The sequence below is a fragment of the Podarcis pityusensis genome (assembly GCF_964106645.2).
Source record: "Podarcis pityusensis genome assembly, chromosome: 3".
In the NCBI taxonomy this organism is placed as follows: Eukaryota; Metazoa; Chordata; class Lepidosauria; order Squamata; family Lacertidae; genus Podarcis; species Podarcis pityusensis.
Window position 1 is genome coordinate 40,844,023 of NC_138026.1, and position 8,494 is coordinate 40,852,516.

The 8,494-nt window shown below is 41.4% G+C and overlaps 1 long non-coding RNA gene across 5 annotated transcripts; it reads right to left on the reverse strand.

The window, feature by feature from the left end:
• Nucleotides 1–2,297: 2,297 nt before the first annotated feature.
• LOC308474264 lies at nucleotides 2,298–6,859 on the reverse strand. 5 transcript variants are annotated; one of them, XR_013984632.1, is made up of 6 exons: nucleotides 6,654–6,859; nucleotides 6,498–6,571; nucleotides 4,890–5,050; nucleotides 3,245–3,442; nucleotides 2,899–2,950; nucleotides 2,298–2,394 (listed from the first exon to the last, which is right to left on the reverse strand). It is a non-coding gene; the product is annotated as an uncharacterized lncRNA (long non-coding RNA). The 5 variants fall into 5 exon arrangements; XR_013984633.1 differs by having other exon boundaries at nucleotides 4,886–5,050; XR_013984634.1 differs by lacking the exons at nucleotides 6,498–6,571; nucleotides 6,654–6,859 and adding an exon at nucleotides 5,091–5,261 and having other exon boundaries at nucleotides 2,899–2,945; nucleotides 4,886–5,003.
• Between the last annotated feature and the right edge of the window lie 1,635 nt (nucleotides 6,860–8,494).

Genomic DNA, 8,494 nt, shown 5'->3' on the forward strand with positions numbered 1-8,494 from the left:
TATTGGATTTTTTTTTCTTAATCAGTCATTTCACTTAGAACAAAGAATAGATGTGCCATATGAGCAAGAAATGTTTAACTGAATTACTCCAAAGCTGGGGTAGCCAACATTGTGCCCTCAAGACATAGCTGGACCTCAAATCGACAGTGATTTTATTGGATTCCTATGCATTTCAGTGACACTTGTTCCCCCAAAATCCTCAATAGATTGTGTCCAAATACTACACAATGCAATCTTGTGCTGACTGAAGTGAGTATGTTGGCTCCAGTGGGCCTTAAATGCAATTATTAGGTGCAGGATTGTGGCCAAATTCTGACAGTCAGGGCCAGCCCACCCAGGAGGCAAGCTGAGTGACCGCCTCAGGTGGCAGGATGCACAGGGGCAGTAGTTGTGGCCTCCAAGAAATGCCTTTACCACTGCTGCCACTGCTGCAGTGATGGCTGTGGCCTGCTCCTTAGAGGCTGGATCTACCACCACCTCAAAAGCCCCCACAGTACTGCCTCTACACCAGTATCTTGGCAAATAGGAGGCACTGCTGCTCTCCTCCCATCCTTGAAAAATCACTGTGCAGAATGTTTGCAATAATTTCATTTTTTAATGGCCCACATAGAAAAGATAGAAGAATAGGCTGCATAGTCAGGATGATCTTATCAAGTTGTTCATTGCAATCAAAGAGAGTTTCGTCGGGAACAAGGGATTAACAACAAAGAACTTCCGCACATGTGCTTTCAAAGCGCCTAGCTTAGTATTTATTGAAGGTTCACACAAATCAGTAGGTCTCATTGAGAGTCAGAACTTAACATTAAAGAACTCCAGCGCATGTATCTACAAAGCAAGTGGCTTTGGGCATCTGAGCGCCTGAATCCTGACCGCATTTGTACAGAATCTCTCTTAACGTTCCAAGACAGAAAAGAACATCTTGGGGAAATGGATGCTGCTCAGTTTGTAAAACAGCCCAGAGTTGTGAGCGGAGCTAATTAGTACAACAACTAACTGCAAATGTTCATTATGGCTCCAAGGAATGAAGTTCCTCAGAAGATGCTGTTGGGATACAATTCCAGTCATCCCAACTCTCTGGCTGGATCTGATGGGAACTGGAGTCCGTTAACATCTGGAGAGCCACAAGTTCTGCATCTTTGACATAAAGGGTATGTCAGCTTGCACCCTGAATGCAGATGGTAGCTGCCAATGCTCTCAAATGCATCAGCCTCTGCAACCGAGGGGAATTATCTGCATGACAGTTCCATGGCAGCATATTTAAGAAAGTGTCCTCACTGATTTAATGACATGATGAGTCAGCATGTGCATTCCATTGCTCAAACCAACTTAACGTAGCCTCAAGTTTAACGTAACCTCAAGATATTAGAGTCCAGCAAAATCGTGAAGGTAGGGATTTCAGCAGCACCTGGAGACATCCAGATATGATCATTATGGGAGCACATGGCCACTTTATTTGTTCTGTCCTTGTAATTCCAATCAGTATCAAACTAAAGACTCCATTTGATGTGCAGATGGGCTAGTCACAGTGTAGGGCTTGGTCCTTTAATTCTCAACCAAAATTCTCTGTACAACCTTCCTCTACCACTATTCACAACATAAAAGTCAATTCCATCAGGGGTCCGGCCCTCTTAAAACAAGCAAAACAAATTTTAATAGAACTGGATGGTGCTTTTGGTGTTCTGGATGGGAAACTCTATGGAATTAGTTCTATAATAGATCCCTTCAAATGCACAGTTGAGGGCATGGTATTTTATAAATTCCATTATGAAGAAAAAATGAGTTTTCCTGTAGCATTATAGAACATAAAATCCCTTTCTGGCAATGAACCTTAAACAAAGAACGCAAGGGGTGAAGCAGGTAATTATAGACCTGAGCTCTCTAAGATTAAGGATATATTCAGTTTCACAGCTACACTTACATTAATTAGAAACACGTTAGTGGCAAAAAAATATTAATGAAATAACTTTTCTCCTATCTGATGTTAAGAATCACCACATGGAATCATGCTAAGGTGGGGGGGGGGACCAAAACCAAATCATTAAATCTTAAATATTGCAAGCCAATTAGAATTACTAGAAACTTTTCACATGGGATATGAAAAAATAATGATGTTAGCATGGGGTAGTCAATCTGGTCCCTTCAAGATGTTTTTGGACACCAACTCCTATCAGCCCCAGCCAGCATGGCCAATAGTTAGGAACGGTGGGCATTGTTGTCCAACAACAACTGGCTGCCATCACACTGACTACGCCTGAAGAGGATTGAAATTAGTGGAAGAAGAAACCACAGGAGCCATATTCATGAAACATATTGCACAAATGTTTATTTGCAGACTCATTAGGAAGGAGCCCATCTGACTTGGTTGTCCTGAAGTAAAGGGATTGACTGCCATTTCTAGAGAAGAGAAACAAACATTCCATTTCAGAAGTTGGTTTTGCCCTTGTAGTAAGGGATTTATGCAACGTACAAAGGAACTCTCATCAAATGTCACTATATATGTATGAAACAAGATTCCAAGATACCAACCCCCAGAGATACTTTCCAGAGTCACTGGAAGTGGTACTAGTCATGACCATTTGTTGAGAGGGGCTGAAATGAAATCCTTGCTAAAATCAGGGAGCAGGAGGACATTTCTCTGAAATGTTCAGGGTGGAATGTCACTTAATTTACTTAACATTGCAAGGGGGCCAAGAGTACCCACTTTGTATGTGGCAGAGGAGAAAAAATAAAAGAGTTTACATAGCAAAATGTTTTGCAAGACATGATCAGTTCTGAAATGTAATTGGTTTAAATGGTGGAGCTTCCCAGAAATGATCTGGAAAGGACAATTGGAAAAGGATTGGGGCCTTGCTTCTGTGTTCCTTGTCAAAAAATCTGACCATTTAAATAAATATTCACCATTAACATTTGATAGCAGAGTTTTGCCATTTAAAGTCAGGTTCCTCCTGTACTAATTTGAAAAGGGAAGTATGAATCAGCTGTGCTGTAATGGTGCTATATCTCAGACTTCAAGCAGTTTTATGATTGGGTATTCAGGGACAGGCCAAAAGGCTACATCACACTCTTTTCATCAACAGCTTTTAATTAGCAGCGTGAAAGACCCGACATTTCAATAACAATGGAGGAAGCAAACTCTGGAATCACCTCTTTACCTGACATTTCTGGGGCAGCGAACCTACAAATGATCAGATACAGGGAAAGGGGGTTAGTGAGAAGAATTTTGCTTCTGCTTCTGGTAACTCACCTTATTAAGTGGTCTTCAGTTTATTCCTTATTTCCAACCCCATAGAGGTTCACATTGCTGCCTCAAAGCGCCAAAGTTTTTTGAGGAAGCCCCAGATCTTCTTGTCTGGTGTCATCCTCGCTTGTCATTGCATCAAATTGCTGGGCTCGTTTTTGTACTTCATTAGTTAAAACTGGGCCTGGGGTGGGGAGGAATGACCTATAGCCAACACATATGACAACAATGAAGGTTAACGTCGGCTGTCTCGTTGGTGGACACCTCACCCCACCCTACCTCACTGCCATCTGATCTGTTGCTGTTCTCAGCAGCACAAGCATTCATAACTATGGCAAGTCTGAAGGCATTGCTGAAAGAATTCACAGGCCAATCACATCAGCAGCACAGCATGTAATATTTCATGGGGAAATGAACTGCACTTCATAGATTTGAAATCTCAGGCTCCCACAAAGTAAGGGAATAGGAAAGGTAGGATGGATAACAGATATATCCCTGTAAGGGCAATTCACTTCCACAATCATTACTTTTCTGTGAATTATTAAGAGCTAGTGTGGCTTAGTGAATGTGTTGTACTTAGACTGGGGACATCCGAGTTCCGATCCCCACTCAGCTATGAAGCTCATGGGGTGTGATGGAGAACTTAGAAGTGGCCTCAGCTTGGTTTTTTGGCAATTCTCCCTGCCCTCACAGGCCTTTTCTAAAGATCCCTGCTCCCCAGGAGAGGCCCTAAATGGGGTACAAGAAGCAGCAATGGGTAGGAGGTTAAGGAAAAGCTCTCCCAAGTAAGTGGTGTTCTTCTCATATAACTTTTGGATGCAACCAAAAGTTGACAAACATAAGAAAGACAGATTTGCTCAACTAAAATGAGACACAAACACCCCACACAAGGTTGGGTGGTGCCTTATCTACTTGCCTATTTGCCAACTGTTGTAGTACAGCAGTTGCACAGAGCGGAAGGTGTTTCAACAAGGGTAGGCAACTTATCTTCAAGCCCCTTTCAGATATTTTGTTCAGTGAGCTAACCAAATAGCAGCTCTGCCCTGACTGACTAGTTGGCCCCAAAGACACAATTATAGCTTTAGCAAGCAGCAACAACAACAACAACAAAAATTAACAGGCATAATATGGGAGAACAATACAAAATGTAAAAATAAATCTAAGAAAAGTAATAATATAAAACAATAGTAATGTAAAAAGAAAGACAATTAATTACAGTAATCAAGTCCTGAGTCATTATTTATGAAGCAAATAAACCCAATAACAATTATAGAAGGTTTTTACTCTTTAGGTAGTGGGAAGTTGGGAAATACTGTATTTTTCACTCTATAAGATGCACCAGACCAAAAGACGCACCTAGTTTTTGGAGGAGGAAAACAAGAAAAAAAATATTCTGAATCTCAGAAGCCAGAACAGCAAGAAGGATCACTGTGAGGTGAAAGCAGCAATCCCTCTTGCTGTTCTGGCTTCTGGGATAGCTGCGCAGCCTGCATTCGCTCCATAAGATGCACACACATTTCCCCTTACTTTTTAGGAGGGAAAAAGTGAGTCTTATAGAGCAAAAAATACGGTACATAATTAGCTGAGTAACAGCAGCAGCAAGAAAAGGTTAGTAATCAATAAACAAAATAAATGTGGATGGCTTACCTACCAGTAGGTGACTCTGCATTCTCTAAGGCAAACTCCCATAAAGGCAGGGCTTTTGTTCAGCTGGAACTCACCGGAACTCAGTTCTGGCACCTTTTAGGTGGGCGCCATTGCCATTCTAAGAGAACAAGGCAGGCGTTTGTTGTGAGTTCCAGCACCTATTTTCTAGGAAATAAATAGCACTGCATAAAGGCTTTGTGCTTACCTGATTAATGGGGATGACAGAAAACATTTGAGGCAGTGCCAGTGTGAGAGGGCCCACCCTTGTTCACATTCATCAAATGAAAATAAATAAATAAAGCAACTTGATATCTGTTTAAAAGTTCATGGAGTTCTGGCTAGGAGCACACAGTTGTTAAAAGAAAAAGAAAAAAGGAAGCAGCAACAATTCTGCCTACTGGATGGCTCAAAGTCTATAATAGGATCACCCTGAGGTCCAGGCTTATTGAAGCATTTGCTGATGATCTAGAAGAGGGCGTAAACACATTACTGAAATTCTCAGACAGCGTGATTTGGAAGGCGATAAAGCAGCTGAGGGAGAATGGCAATGCAAAGAACTCCACTGAGAATAGACGCTTGAGCAAAATATAATAAAATAAGGTCAGCTTTGAAACGCCCATTGGGCTCTGTGAAAGTATTTTCATTTCACAAAACAATCACACCTGAGTTTCAAGAAAGGTAAGGGTACTCATATAGGCAAGAAAGGCATTGCTCCATAGCACAAAAAGTTAGAAATGAAAACAGAACTAGGAGCTGCCTAAGAAAACATACAGCTCAAGAAGTACCAAGACTCCTGCTTATCTTTAAATATGCTGAGTGATTAGTAGAGCTGAAGTTACCCCCCCCCCTTGGAAATTATAAAATGCACCAAATTTCCCAAAATCAAATCTAGGAATTCTAGTTAGCATTTTAAAATAAAAACCTAGCGTTCAACTGTTGGGACTGAAATTTTATATTAGCATTCCTTTGTGTGTGCTACCTGCCTGTCCCCTTGTGTTAATAATATTTCCTGTTTCGTTGAATTTACTTAATGCTGCTGGAAGCAAACTGCTAAATACTGACTGCAGTTACATTTCAGCTCAGGATGCTAAGTGGATTGCTATTGATGCTTAGCTGTCAGCTGCAATCAAATACCGTTTGCATGTCAAATGCTGTCGTGTGTCAATTGATACTGAAAAGCACTGGCTGTTATTTCATTATTTATTTATACTGCATCCTTTCGCTGGTCACCTTTAAGCTCTATCCTAAATACAATCACAATACAAAGGCATGAACTTTTCAGCTGATTTACTCCTGTTGGTCTGGATCTACAGTACCAGCACATTCCTAACCATATCTACTCAGATTCAACAGGACTTACTCCCAGGTAAGTGGGATTTGGACTGCAGCCTGATTCAGTCGGACTTAGGTCCCATCTAAATCAGTCCAAAAAGTTATTGCTAACTATGTGATGCCCTACTATTTCATTGGGAATTAAGTCTATTTCAGTGTAGAACTAACACACTGGATTTACTGGTGCTCTGCAGTCAACACATTTCTTTCTCGTCATTCCGAAACAGAACACGAAAGCATGTCTGCTAGCTAGATTAGTACTGCAGTGAATTTATTGTACCTGAAGTTCTGACATCAGTCAGTGCTGGTGATTTGAAGTAGTCTCCAACCAAGTACCTTCGTTGCAAGTGATTTCTGTAATATACAGCACAGCAGCTGTCAGAGAGGGAAGTCACTGTAAATAACTAACATTGAAATAATGGCATTGCGTTCTTACCTAGAGGTTACAGCAGTTAATGTTACGTTGTCTGGAGTAGAAGGAAAGAAGAAGAGTTTGTATTTATTCTCATGAGTATGCTCCCTCGGACAACCAGATGACATCCTGTTGAAAATTCTTCCCTATAATCCTTTCTTTGAAGCACATGCAAAGTTTTCAAACTGGTTTTGGCAAGGCCGTTAAGAAACAAAATGAGGTTGATGCACTTGAGAGCATGTGTATTCCTTTGACCCTAAAGTATGAGCGAAGACTCAGATTATTAGATTTCCAAGAAGCCCCACTGCCTTGAATTAAATATTATTTTATTTAAAGGTCCCTAACTTGGCGGGGGATTTATTGTGCAAGTTTGCAGAAATATAGGTTTTCCGATTATTAAGTTCTCTACACTGTGATTTATACAAAGGTGGCATTCATCATTTTCTAATAGAAAATAAAGGATTTATGACTAATGCTTTAAGGTTTCATGGACGAAGGGAAATCATGACCATACTCACTGAACAGCATGGATGACATATGATTATTTCTTTTACCTGTCAGTAGCAAAAGTTAAGACCCTAGATTTTAAGTTATTTAAATCAGTAGATGAATGAACCAAAGTTTTAACTGAATAAGCAGCAACGGCTGCCATGAGAGCTGCAAGTTAACAATATGCTTGTTTATTATCTGAAGCTAACTTGGGTCTAAGGTGCTAAGGTGCTACTTTAAAAGGGAACAAAAAGAGAAAAGGGGGGAGGAAACTCACCAATGGTCTTTTCTTCTATCAACGAGCTGGAGCTTGAACATATGAAATCATAACATAAATTCTAAATTGTTAGCTATTTTAGATTTCACTGTTCGTTTGTTTATTAAAATATTTATGCCCTGCCTTTCTGTCCTGGCTGGAAACCTCCAAGGAAGCTGACAACTAGAAAACATAGATAGATGATGATATAGATAGATAGATAGATGATAGATAGATAGATAGATAGATAGATAGATAGATAGATAGATAGATACCTGTGCTTGGCTACCTTTGGAAGGAGACACGCAGAATTTGTAATATTTGGGTTGAGCAAGGTGGAAGTAGGTAACTTAGGTTCTCCTACAAGCAACAAATATGTTATTCTACATTCAGATACACACCCCAGCACACCCACACCTGATGTTTGCAGGTCATTCTCTGTCCCACCCCTCTCCCTACTTTATACTGAGCAAAAACTCAAGAGTGTGATCACGTTTCTCCATTGTTGTGCCTACTATATGGAATGCTCTCCCTGTTGAGGTCCGGAAGGCACCAAGCGTGGTGCCAACAGTTGGAGATGTACCTGTTTGCCCAGGTGATTCCTGGTCATTGATACCAGTTCCCTGATGTCAGGAGCAGCTTGTCCAATCTAGTGGAGCCTAAGCAATAGTCTCCTGGTGACAGTGTCAGTGCTGCTTACAGGGATGGTGAGGAGCAAGCTGATGGTTAGGTCAAGGTTGCACAGTGCACCTGCAGAGCCAATCTGGTGCTCCTGGCAGTGCACTGCACAGCCCCCCCTCTCCCCAATCTGGTAAGCAACTGCAGCTACACTGTTGCCACGAGGCTATTGCTGCAGCTCTATCCCACTGGAGACTCCTGTTTTATGTTCTTGGTTGCCATGATGATAATTTAAGGTAAAGGTAAAGGCACCCCTGACCATTAGGTCCAGTCGTGGCCGACTCTGGGGTTGCGGCGCTCATCTCGCTTTATTGGCCGAGGGAGCCAGCGTACAGCTTCCAGGTCATGTGGCCAGCATGACTAAGCTGCTTCTGGCGAACCAGAGCAGTGCACGGAAATGGCATTTACCTTCCCACTGGAGCGGTACCTATTTATCTACTTG